This window comes from Notothenia rossii, assembly GCF_949606895.1.
Source record: "Notothenia rossii genome assembly, chromosome: 6".
Classification (NCBI taxonomy): domain Eukaryota; kingdom Metazoa; phylum Chordata; class Actinopteri; order Perciformes; family Nototheniidae; genus Notothenia; species Notothenia rossii.
Window position 1 is genome coordinate 55,170,204 of NC_136909.1, and position 13,809 is coordinate 55,184,012.

Sequence of the window (13,809 nt, forward strand, 5' to 3'; positions counted from 1 at the left end):
TGTTAAATCAGACTTTAGTTCCACCTGGAGTAAATCCACAAGCTACCCTGCAGTATACAAAGTCATTCAAACTAGCTGCACCTTTAGCAGCTTTGAGAACACTTTCATGATCAATCATTATAAAACATATCATATCTATTATTCTGAAATGGACCAATCTGCACAATGACTACTTTTACTGTCGCTACTTTCACTATATTTTGATGATAATACTTTTCTACTTTTACTTGAGGAACATTTTGAATGCAGGACTTTTACTGTAACAGAGTATTCCTACACTCTGGGACTATTACTTTACTCAAGTACAAGATCTGAGTACTTCTACTTTTACTCAAGTACAATATATATACTTATACCACCTCTGTTTATAGCCTATGAAAAAACTATTAGAAATAGAAGGCTAAAGCTAACGTTAGCAGATAGTGACAATGTATGCTAGCTAGCTAGCTCAACGATTCCTTAAATAATATTGCCACAGAAAAACTTTTCAGTTCACATCACGCTCTGCCGCTCCGACAGGGAGCTCTGCTCTGCACACCTGAACGGCCCGTTCTAACAGCTGTTCACCAGCGTTCCAGTCTGTGCCACAGTGACTCCGGACGCACAGTTAATATTAACGAACGCACCCGTAGGTAATGTAGCTGCTGAAGCTAGACCATCATCTCGGAGCAGCAGAGCCTTATTATACATCCATGAGCAGAGCCGACAGGCAGGAAGACTTGTGCACACAGCTCGTACTTCATTATAATATATAAAAAAAGAACACCATGCGTGTCATGATGGCACATAACAGCTCACGGCCGCAGATTACTCCGGGTCCCAGCCCCCCCCATACCCCAAAAATATTTGTATTGCAGATCTACATGAATCACACAAACGACTTATTTTGGATTCAAAACGGCGAATTTCGCCGAAAGGTGACAAGTTTGCATCACTGAACATAGACAGAGCACAACTGAAACATAACATCTGAAACGATGTAACAACATAATACACTTGTGGGGATGCTTGGGATGTGAGGAGTGAGGGACACGGCTTAGAACGGGCGTGTCGCCTGGCAGGACAGGAGAGTGTGTGCACCAGTCTGCCTTGATCTATGAATTCATGTCCGTGACACTCACTGCTGCCCACAGCTGTTTTATAGAAGGAAATTCCTTCACTTCATGAAAGTGTTTTAACCACACACACCTCTACTACACACACATGACGGGTGTTATTTTCCCCATAAGGAACAAGTCGCTGCAAATTATCCCGCTTATTACACGGCCAAATTCTCAACAAAGTAACAACATGACTCCCAATATTAATTGAAATGCTTTTATGGATTTAGATTTTTTTTTTATCGATTTAAAAAATAGTTGTATGTATTGATTTAAAAAATAGTTGTATGTATTGATTTAAATTGACATGCATCCGCTAAGAAAAATAGTCAGTTGTTACAGTTTTTTAAACAGTCTGAATGAAACGGCAGCTCTCAGCTGTGTATTTACACAACTAATGGCCCATCAACCACAGCTCTCTCCCCCCCTCCCCCCTTGATCTTTCTTCTCCAGCAGCTAAATTAACGGTAGGTTACTCTGAGTGACAAGCTTAGAGTTAGACACAACACTGTCATTGCAAGTGACCCTCAGTTAGTTGACTTTTATGTTCAAGTGCTAAATTCGTTACTGATAAAAAAAAGGGCTTCTACTGTACCTAATTACCTTAACACTAGAACCGCCAGAGGTTTTTGTATAGGCCTACCTAAACCCGTCAAATCCCGCTATTAGAATGCAATTTTTAACAACATAGGGTGCTACATAACACACTTTCAGGAAAAGTCAGGGACTGGGAGACTTTAATATTTTATTGAAAAAAAGTTACATTGCACACACACAACAACACATCACACAAATTGACCCGATTGGCGGTTCTAGTATTAAATAAACTCACTAATTAATGAAACCAGTTTGATACGCATTATTCTTATTCTTATCATTCTTTATGAGCGCAGAAATAGTCATAAAATCAGATCTGTTTTTTAAATGAAATCTGACGGCAGGCAGTTAGCTCTGATCACCTATGACAAATGCGCCGCACCTAATCGCTGCCCATTCAGCCACAGACACTGTTCGAAATGGGGGGGAGCTAGGAGGAGCTTGGCTCCCCCGAAGAGGGAGGGAGCTCCCCTGAAGGCTGACTTTGAGATAAATAGGGGGAGCCCAAAACAGTCGTGCATATTTGTGTCACACAGATTAGAAATGTTGAGTTTCTGTAAATAACAGTTCTTGAAATAAATAAAAGTTATTGTTCATTACAGTTTCTGAATATTTGTTTTATATTTGTGAATATGTCTGGGTGTTGCCATCTGTATGTGGCGGCGCTGCATTCTTACTTACGTTGCTATGATTATGGCGGTGATGCCGGCGCGGTATTTGAAATGTTCATATTGATATTTTTTTAACTCTGGCTGTATAATAAAAAAATATGGCAAAACGAAAACAGCCAAGCGTCACAGCTTTTGGATTCACAAGCAAAGAAGCAAAGGAGTCTAAAAATGACAACGTGAACGGAAAACAACTTTTAGTTGGCCGGCTGTAAGCGGCGTTAGGGTCGAGTTTGACAGCTCCACACCGAGGGAGAGGCCTGCCGATGCGGAGCCTGAAGAGGCTTCAACAACGGCCACATCCGCCGGCATAGTGACACGTCTGTATTAGTAGAAGAGTGTTTTTATAGCAATTGATCGCATCCGCGCTGCTGCGCCAGTCAACAGAGCGTGCGTGTGACATATTTAGTAGCAGGATGTGCTCTGAAAAATAGGGCTCCCCGAAAGCAAATGGGTAATTCGAAAACTGACAGAGCTGCCTCTATACAAATCAAACTGTAGAAGGTGTGAAAGCACCTATTGTTTTAAATAATGGTCGGAATGTGACCTGTGAGCCTTCTGAATTACCGTGGGACAGCACATTCTAAACTAAAATGTTCAATCAATAAAGTAACATCTTATCTTATCTTAATAATATCTTCATATTAATAATAATAATAAATCATACAGTATGTGTCCGAAAGGGAGCAGGAGGAAGCAAACACAAAAATATACTGCATATTAAAGCAAACGATTGTAAAGGTTAAAGTATGAGTATAACAAATAAAGAAGTGTAATGTAAACATTTACATTATAATTATGATTATTTAATATATAAAGACTATATATTATTGAATTACAAGATTAGATATACTTTAGTTGATCTAAAATATTGATGTGTTAAAATGCTCTTCAAAACACAACTGAAAGTCCATGAAACTTGTCTTTCTGTATTTGTGAATGAAGCGCCATCTCCTGGTTAAAACCTGAAATTGAAAATCTGGCAACGCCCTCTTGGAAAATAGTGGGAGGGCTTAACATTCCTCTATACTGGTCTTTGGCTGGTGGTAGGCAGGAAGCTGTAAGCTGGAGTCCGAAATTCAGTGCTCCATCTGTATAAGGATTTATCCACCATGTTGAAAATGTTAAAAAAAATATGTCTTGAGAACACGGCGTGCGGAAATATACGGGTCATGCTGCAGCTAGATGTGCCTGTCCTCTGTCAGAAGGTATTGGCGACTGACATGCAAGGAAGAACGGCTGTCCACAGGCTGTTCCAACTTTAACAACTGTATTAACTTCCAGGGTAGTGAATCGAACATGCAATTGTAATTGGGTGTGTGGTATATTTTCATGCAAGGACACGCATGTTCCACAACACACAAACTGAACAACACTAAATTTTCCGATCGCTACCAGTGTCCTTGCGATCTTGTTATAATAACAAGTGCACGTTACTGATGCAATATGGTTGAGACCATTCGGGCTTATTCTAGAGGGGTGCAAGGAATAGTCCAAGTAGTGGGGGAGTTGTATACAATATGTTTAAAACATAAAAATAAAAAGGTTTAAAAAAGTTATTGTTTAATGTTTTAAGGAGGTGACGCTACTCAGCCAATCAGATCGGTGCAGTCAGCACGATAGATTCAAACACAAACACAGATACGAGACAAGAGGAGAGAAACAGTCGGAGTAATTTCAAATGGCGGAAGGTAGACAGCGAAAACAGGGCATTTAATTACATTTTCTCTTACTGGACCTCTTTGAAATGCAATTGAATACCCCTGCATTATAGCAACAACAACAATAATAATAATAATAACAGCAATAATAATTGGGAGGGGGGGCGCGGCTGTTCTTATGTTCTCTGAGGGGAGGCTCACCTACCCACACTTTGAAAACCCATGTCCTACACAATCCTACCTGAATTATTCCACCTCTTAATACCATCATTATGACGCCATGGCTCTAGAAACTATACATTTAGACAGAACCGCAGTATAACCGGGCGTTGCATCACTTTAACATAGTCAAGTACAACAGAGTTATATTAATATTTCCGAAGCATTTATAATCAATATATCCGCATTTACAATTAAGAGTGTTAAACTACCAGCTTTAAGATCGCTTGGATACTGTCAAAACTTAAAAATAAAAGGGGCTTTTAAGGCATTAGTCTACAAAGTTTTATTAAGTTCACCAAAAGTATGTGAGCTTTAACAAGTTTGTTCACTAAACAGCGCTTTGTCGTACCCAAAGCAGTTTTATTTAAGAAACGTGACGATAAAGACAGAAACTATTCACTGAAAATAAAAGAAAACAAACAAATAATTTGCATTTGTTCATGAGGATATATTTGCGACAGTGGTGAAAGTGTATTCCTAGCCCTGAATGTCCACTTTGATAAAGGTTAAACCAAAACAATTCAACAAGTCTCCTTGAGTACTTTTACTGCACAGCTGAGCCAGTGCGCCACACACATCTCTATATCTCTTGCAGAAGCATCAAACATTTATATTTTATATATTTGTCATTTTAATTACATATATATTAATTCGTTAATATTGATTTAATATTAACGACATAAAATGACAAAAATATATTAAAATAAAAAAATAAATAAAATGCTTTGTACTCACCGAAACAACTGATTATTTGAACACAAAATCCATCCTCCTTTCTTTCCTCAAGAAGAGTTCAATGACTCTGTTGTACAGTTTATCTGTGCGTTTCAGTTCCACCAATAAGTCATTTTCTATAGATATGAAGGCTAATGATGAAAGCCGAGTCTGCCCAGTAGAATTTCTGGCATAAGTTTTAATTCGCTTTAAGGCCGAGAATGACCGCTCGACAGAAGCAGTGGACACAGGGATAGAATGGCGTTATATTTGTGCCTCTATCCTGAGAACGCAATGAAACACGTTGAGCCTAGAAAATGCGATTGAGCTTGAACATTGAACATTTTTGAGCACAGAGAAATATATTTTCTCTCATAAAACTGCTTCGTGCGCAAGCAGACCGCTGCACGCGCTCTCTCTCCCTCGCTCGCTCGACCTCTCCAGCCTGTGCGCGCTCAGCTTTGCCTGCCTGCTCGCTCAAGTTGTCACAGCGTTACAAATGTGCCACGAAACCAACCAATCGGAGAACTCGAGAAGGTCAATTCTGATTGGCTGGTCCAGCACCATGTAGAGAGAAGAGTTGCGACAGCGGAAGTCCAAAATGCTTGATTGTCACATGGTTCAGAGACTCAGAAAGTTCCCGGAAGTTTGTGGCGGGCCATTTGAATCACGATTTGAATGCATTAATAACAGGATAGAAATGCAATTTTTGGTAGTTATTGGTAAATAAAGGTTTTGATTTGCAATATGTATACAACATATCGATATGTGTTTGTAGTTACATCAATGTGTTTTTGTTTTTTTTTAAAGTAAAATGGTTTAGATACATCTAGCAACCTATAGGATGGGAAATGGCTGACCTATTTGAAACTTACCTTGTATTTTCACTCTCACTTAAGTCCCTCTCCCTTTGCCATCAATCCAAAATCAGCTGAGCTGCAACCTAATACAGAGAGGTAATAATCAACAGAATCACAAGGACATAATATGACTCTGCTAAAAACACTCACCCATAAATTACGTTTTTGTTTACTTTTTAGAAGTCTCAAATATCCACTCTAAATCCATATCAATAGCAATGTATCACATAAATAGCTCTCTTCCTTATTAGTGTGTTACGTTAACTATATTATGCTAGCTTGAACTCCGAAATGGATATCCTCATTTCACCACCTCCACCCACTACAATCACACGCCCCAATGTTATATTTAACTCCCTCCACCCCGGATAAAAGCACGTTAAGAAGCCCTTTCTCTCTAATTCCACAACGTTGGACGGAATAAACATTAAGAGAACGGATTAATAGGCTGTTCATGGTTAACGTGTTTTGCTAACTTTATCCGGTCCTTGCCTAATCTGTTTAGTTGTCCGGTTGAAAATTAACGCAAGCTCTATGCCCATTGTAGAACAGGAAACAGAAGTTGGTCCAGGTTCTGGTCAACCCAAAATTGTGATAGAGAGAGAAACATGTTTGTCATTCTGCCACCTCTAATGCTTACAGCAAGTAATCAATACCTAAGAAGGGTTCATGACGTACATGTAGGCTACGGTTTGTTAGCTGTTTGCTTAAACTACCCCTATAGCTATGTTGCCGGCTAGCAAACTCAGGCATTTCAAACAATAAGGTGATATCAGAAAACTAGAAATGTATAACTCACCTGACACTGTGGCGTACTATTCTCTTCATTCGAGTCTGTCATGTCCTGTAATTTCAACGACGGATGTGTAATAAGAACGTCAACAGCCTGATGGCAACCGAAAATCCCTCTCTCATCTCAGATAGAAGATATGATTGGAGACGACCAGCCAATCAGAATTGACCTTCTCGAGTTCTCCGATTGGATGGTTTTGTGGCACATTTGTAACGCTGTGACAACTTGAGCGAGCACAAGCAAAGCTGAGCACGCACAGGGTGGAGAGGTCGAGCGAGCGGGGGAGAGAGAGCGCGTGCAGCGGTCTGCTTGCGCACGGAGCAGGAGTTTTATGAAAGAAAATATATTTCTCTGTGCTCAAAAATGTTCAAGTGTGCGCTCAATCGCATTTTCTATGCTCAACATGTTTCATTGCATGCTCAGGATAGAGGCACAAATATAACGCCATAGGATAGTCACTGCCACACATGCCAATGTGTAAAGCTGCCCCATGCTCTCACTCAGATTTTTCTGCTTAAGGAAATCAAGGAGATCAGTGGGACTTTTCCCTTCAAAATCAGTCATGGCATACATTACAGTCAGTTCTGTTTTTAGCCGGGACAGATCGAACAGTGTTCCGTGACTCTGTGTTAATTTGGCTAAGGCTGTTTGCGGGATTTTTTTCCGGTAGGTCTGAAAGTGCTGGGGGTCCAGGAGGGAGAGAAACATTAATTTTTCGTGGTCTTGAAACCTACTCCGTATCTGGCAAAGAATGTTGTCCAGAATATTGCTGTGGAGTTGTTGGTAGTATGCGCGAAGGTCTCCTTGTGCTGTACGTGGGCCTCTGCGTGCGCTCGGACCACTTGAGATGCACGCTGTGTCCTCATAGATCTGACGAAACTGGCACCTCTCTCGCTCAATTGTGTCACAAAACTCGTTCACCCTTGTCAGACAGAATTGTACATCCAATGTTTGTTTCTGTAGTATTCCAAAGAGCACATCTGAATGCTTAAAAATCCCATTGAATGTTTCAAGCAAAAAACTAAACTCAAAATCATCCAGACGTGCATTAAATCCATCAGCGCTAAGCATAGTATCCCCATCATACTCCTCATGATGTTCCAGTATGTGGTCAAACACCTCCTTTAGGGAAACTCTCTTCTCAAAGACTGCATTGACTAATCTCGATGTATATTGCCACCGCGTTGGTGCAACATTAGGAAGACGACGCTTGCAAATGTCATCCAGCAGTTGCGTGCGCTTAGGGGATCTGGAGAAAAATGCTGCAAGGCCATTGAGGCTGGCAAAAAAGACCTTGCATTCTTTAAGCTTTGAGGCCCCTTGAGTCAGTACTAAATGTAGTCGATGTGCATAGCAGTGAATGAATAAGGCCATAGGTGCCCTCTCCTTAACTTTAGCCTGCACCCCATTTAGTCCAGATGCCATGACCGCTGCGCCATCATAACACTGTGCCACAACTTTATCCAGACTACATTCATATTCCTCCATGAAACGGAAAATAAGAGCGGCAATGTCATCAGCTTGCTTGCCGCTTGTAACATCTTCAAATCTGACAAACCGCTCCTTGACACCTGTTTCCGTCACATAACGCAGGACAAGTGCCAGCTGTGCTACATTACCCACGTCTGTCATCTCGTCCACCATAACAACGACAAAGGGTGCTTTTTAAATCTCCATTTTGATCTCTTCTCCCATCACTTCAGCAATAGCATAAATCAGGGTCGTTTTGTATTTTGCCTGACGTCCCAGTAAACACTTTGTTTGTGGACAGGTGGTAATGCAAGTCTGTGTTGTTCTCAGCAAGCAAAGAAAGAAGCTCCACGTAGTTTCCTCTGTTTCTGGACTCGGCGCTTTCATTGTTTCCCCTAAATGAAAGTTCCTGTTTACCCAAAAACAGGACACAATCAATCAGTCTTTTCAATATTTCCCTATTTTTGTTCACCCTTTCGTTGTGGAGCTCCGTTTCCCGGCGCACTTGTTTGTTGAGCTGTAGATCCACTCGGGTGTCCCCAAAGGTTTTCAAAAGCACCATTGCTTGTAAGTCCCCAGCCGTGCTTTGTTGTCTCGTTGCTGCCTTGGTTAGACAACTCAAGTTTGCAAATCCAGTGTGGCTCCAAACACCAAATCGATCAGTTGCAAATAGCAGGTATTCCCAGCAGTACAATTTGCATTGCCTCTCGGAGGCTGTGAGCCAGGGGTACCGCTCGTAGTTAGTGATTTGAAAGTGGCGGACAAACCCTTTCCCCCGCTGTGATAGGCTCGCTAGCGTAGGGGTTGGCCGTTCTCTTCTCACGATGTCTAGCTTTTCTTGAAAAGTTCATCTTGAAAATGGCGTTGTAATTATATCTGCGACCAAATCGATCTCTTCTCCTCCTTCAGCCATTGTGGGTTGAAAAAAACCAGCTTGTAGAAATCTACACAAATTAGCTCGTTCAAATTCAAGTTCAGTTTGCTAGCTCTACATAGCTCTGCCTCTCAATAGTGCATATCCAATCAAAAGACGTGCACGTGCTAACGTCATCGTACGCCTGCTAGCTGGCCCGTTGTCGCCAACTAAAAATCTGATTGGTTAACGCCAGAGTTTTGTTTCCGTTCACTTTAAGCTACAGGCGACCGCACTGTTGATTCTGAAGGCCTAAGGGCAGATTTCTTGGACCCTGGCAACACATTATGGCTGAAATATGATTGGATAAAAGCTCTAACATAAAGGCCAGCCCTCCAAATCTCGTTCTGAGGCTTGAAGCATTGAACCAAGAGGAAAGCTATGAAATGAAGAGAATAGACTATGGGGAATCATTTAATACATATTTGTGGAAAAAATATATCAAAATTAAATTTATATTCTGATGATGTTTAGGCCAGCAGAGAAGGTCTTGCTGGCCCTGACGGCCCACCACTGTATATATATATATGTATATATATATATATAAAGTGTAATAATTATTTCATGCTAAATGAAGCTCTGTTGCTTGGATATCACTAGATCCTTTTACAGCGTAATATAAGTACATAACGATTGATGTGCACATTAGCATAATTACTAGCTAGCCGCTAGCTGCTAACTGCCGCCTCGTTAATATCAAATCCATCATAAAAAAAAGCCATTACCATGCTTCCATGAACGTGCGGTGCTGTTGCGTGTATGCAAATTGACGTGCTTGATGTGAACGAGCATTTTGGTTAAAGTAGCGCATGCGCTATGAGCGCACATACGTGTACTTCTCAGGCATGCCGGGTAATCTGTGACGTTTCGCTCTCTCAAAAGTTGGGCCATTTTATCATCATGCGCCAATAGAGAACCGCAGTGACGCGTCGTAAAAACCGGAAGTAAGTTAGCATTTTTAGCACTTCCGGTTCCTTCCTCAAAAAGCAATGCATTTTTTCCATAGGGTTTTGGAAAATAGCTCGAAATAAGGTCTGTGGTTGACACAAATTTAAGAGATAAATCACGTTTTGTTCTACGACTTTAATACATCAGCAGTGACCCCACTGGGGATTTTTGAAGAGTTTACGTGTCTGGTTGTTACCGAGTGGCTGAATAGGACTACAGAAATTGTCGAGGCCGTTTTACGCCATTACGCCGAACACGTAAACACTCCCGCTAAGTTTGTTTTCCCCTGTGTTCTTCTTGAAAGCAAGTACCTGCCTATCTTTAGTATCTGTAGCCTATATATATATCTGACCATTAGAATCTGCATTTTTGAAATTGTCGTTTTTAACACCGTAGTTTTACAAATTATAAAATAATTAATTACCAGTGTTTTCCAATTTTACTCGGCAGTTCGTTTAGTTAGCTAACGTTAGCTAAAGCTAGCGCTACTAGTTAGCTACGCAATGGTTTGTTGCTTTGCTCCGGGTTGCAGCCACAGGTCTTCGCATGAAACGTGCTTGTTCTATCGTTTCCCGGCCGATGTTTTCCAAAGGAGAGTCTGGATTTGTGTCATGAGGTAAGCTGACGTTACATTTTTGTCCATGTCACGGTGAAATGTAAATGATGGGTAGTGACTGTATCGCTGTTTTAACATAAGTAAAGATAATGAATACATCCTATTAAAACCTGCGTGGCTTATATGATAAGTCTAATTAGTACAAGCAGCATAACGTTTCACCATGTAACTAAAGATTGTAGTCAGGGAAATCAGTTTGACATATTGAACTAATAACAAATCACCTCTGGCTGGCAGAGAACTCTCTGCTCCATAGCTTCTCTTGGACGTAAAATCACATGTACATTTTACATTTATATTCAATTTAATATTCCATCCCTCACATACTTTTGTATATATAATAACTTATATTTTGTTTTTCTTGTTATGCTGCTGCAACACAAACATTTCCCAAATTGGAATCAATACAGTAATATCTTATCTTAATTAATTAAGAAATATAACTATTATAATTAGTGTAGCAGCTGACACCTATTTTCAATATGGATTAATCTAGCATTTATTTCTTTAGTTCAATTTTCATCTATACAAATGTCAAAATAGTGAAAATGTTCCCGAGACTTATCGAAGTGCAAGGTTATATCTTTAGATGTTTTGTTTTAGCCTATGTACTGTATGTCTTAATGCTCTTATATGTGACGGTGTGACTTCCATGAAACTAATATTTTATATCTTCCCAACAGACGAGCTGACAGGAAACCTAACACTCTAACAACCACAAAATTGCAAAGGCGAGTAAATGTAAATAAAAACAATTCACAATTTTTTTATTTCTTCTTCTTTCTTGCAGTGAGGTGAAGCTGACCTTGCACTTGGTGCCAGTAAGGATGTTCCTTACGCAGGCTGAATGTTTCTCCTTCCTTACTGACACAGAAGCCCTTGATTTGCAATGCTTCACTAATTGTCATTTCCCTGGCTCTGTAGGGACACTTTACCTCCAGCACAGCGGAAGACCCTACCAGACCATCTGGAGATGCCCACAACAATCCTGATAGGGAGAGCCACAAATCTGACTCATGGACCTGCATCTGGGTTGCAGTGGTGAATTCCCTGACGCCCTCATATTCATTCATAGTCCCCCACTGTACACACAAAACACCATCAAGGGCCTGTTGTTGCCCTAGCACCCTGGCAATAAAGGAAGCAGTCACACGCTTTGACCTCAGGACAGCTCCAAAGTTGCTGGCAGTCAACCTTCCTTTCCTGAATAAATGCCAGTTTGGGTTGGTTCGCTGACCAGTGGTAGCCACCTGAATTGCCCTCTGTTGCTCCTCAGACAATGCCATGCTTGCCACAATTGCCTCAGGTCCCTGATGCCCAACAGATTTGATAATTTCAGGAACAGTAAGTGTTTCCAAGCTGCAGTGTTCCTCTTCTGGCTCGGGGGAGAGAAGCCAAGAAATTCCTGAAAACCTGCCCCCGAGTCTGTCCCTCAGCCAGTCACGATCTTCGGAGGTGGGCTCTCTTGTGAGCGGGTTAAATTAGTAAATTAGTTAGTCACATTAAAACAGTTACTAAATCAGCCTACTTTCACCTAAAGAACATATCTAGGATTAAAAGACTAATGTAACAGCAGGATTTGGAAAAATGTGTCCATGCTTTTATCTTCAGTGGACTGGACTACTGCAATGGTGTCTTCACAGGTCTCACAAAAAAATCTACGCTGCTCGAGTCCTCACTAACACTAAGAAAGAGGATCACATCACTCCTGTTCTGAAGTCTTTACTCTGGTTCCTCACTAACACTAAGAAAGTGGATCACATCACTCCTGTTCTGAAGTTTTTACACTGGCTTCCTGTGTGTCAAAGAATAGATTTCAAAATACTGCTGCTGTTTATAAAGCACTGAATGGTTTAGGCCCAAAATACATTTCTGACCTCCTGCTAAATTATGAACCATCCAAGTCTCTCAGGTCTTCAGGGACGGGTCAGCTTTCTGTCCCCAGAGTCAGAACTAAACATGGAGAAGCAGCGTTCAGTTATTATGCTCCAAATATCTGGAACAAACTCCCAGAAACTTGCAGGTCCGCTAAACACTACTTTTAAATCCAGGCTGAGGACTTTTCTTTTTGTCGCTTCTTTTAATTGAACTATTCATATCTTAGACTGCACTGTAACTTTTATCCATGTATTTTTTCTTTTAATGTTTATTTTATGAGCTTTTCTTTTTAATGACTGATTTTAAATGCCATTTTCTTAATGTCTTTCATTTTGTGTAAAGCACTTTGAATTGCCTTGTGTTGAAAAGTGCTATATAAATAAACTTGCCTTGCCTAATAAAGATTTCATGTGACACATACAATTGATTTGTTGATGGGAATTAATGTGAATAAATTAACTCTAGGTTAACGGTACTCTTGCTATCACTACTCACCGACACTATAAACCTTGTCCCTCATGCTAGCCCTGACAACACCGGTAAGCACACCTTCATCTAGGCTGCACTGTTACGTGTCCTGACTTGTAGTGGTTCTCTCCTCTATCTACACTCTTCTTGTCATCTTTGTAAAACGATATCAGCCTGGTAATTGACACAGCCATGACTTCTAGTTAAAGTCAGTGTGGCTAAAATGAAAAGCTTTGTTAAAATATGCAAGCACGCGAAAGTCAAATTCAGCTTTATTGTCAAAAATTCGACATGTGTTATACATCCAGAAATATCGAAATATCGTTTCCCACAGTGTGACATGTATACATAAAACAAAAAAAAAAGGGCCTAGATAAACGTGGTACACATTAAACAAAACAAAAAGGGCCTAGATAACCGGGGTATACAGTTTAAAATGTTAATATTTAAAGTGTTCAAAGTGCAGTTTCAGTGCAAGTCAGCTGAAACGATCTTAAGTTGGCGTGACGTTGAAGTCGTGCTGCTGTACTGGCTTGTAGTTCGTTTATAGCATAACGTTAGCATTTTGCTTCTGGTGACTAGATTTATGATTCAAAAATTATAAAAGTAGGGTTGACATGTGGAGATTATCCGGCTGAACAAAACGTGATCCCTCCCTTAAATGTGTGTCAACCACATACCTTATTTCGAGCTATTTTCCAAAATCCTATGGAGAATTTGCATTGGTTTTTGACAAAGGAACCGGAAGAAGTTTACTTCCGGGTTTTACGACGCGTCACTGCGGTTCTCTATGAGCAACTCTAATAGGAATGAATGAGGCCCCGCCTCCCATGCTTTATCCAGTTCTTATTATACATCCATGGCACATGCGCAGTACAGATCGGGCAGGGGGACAAATCGG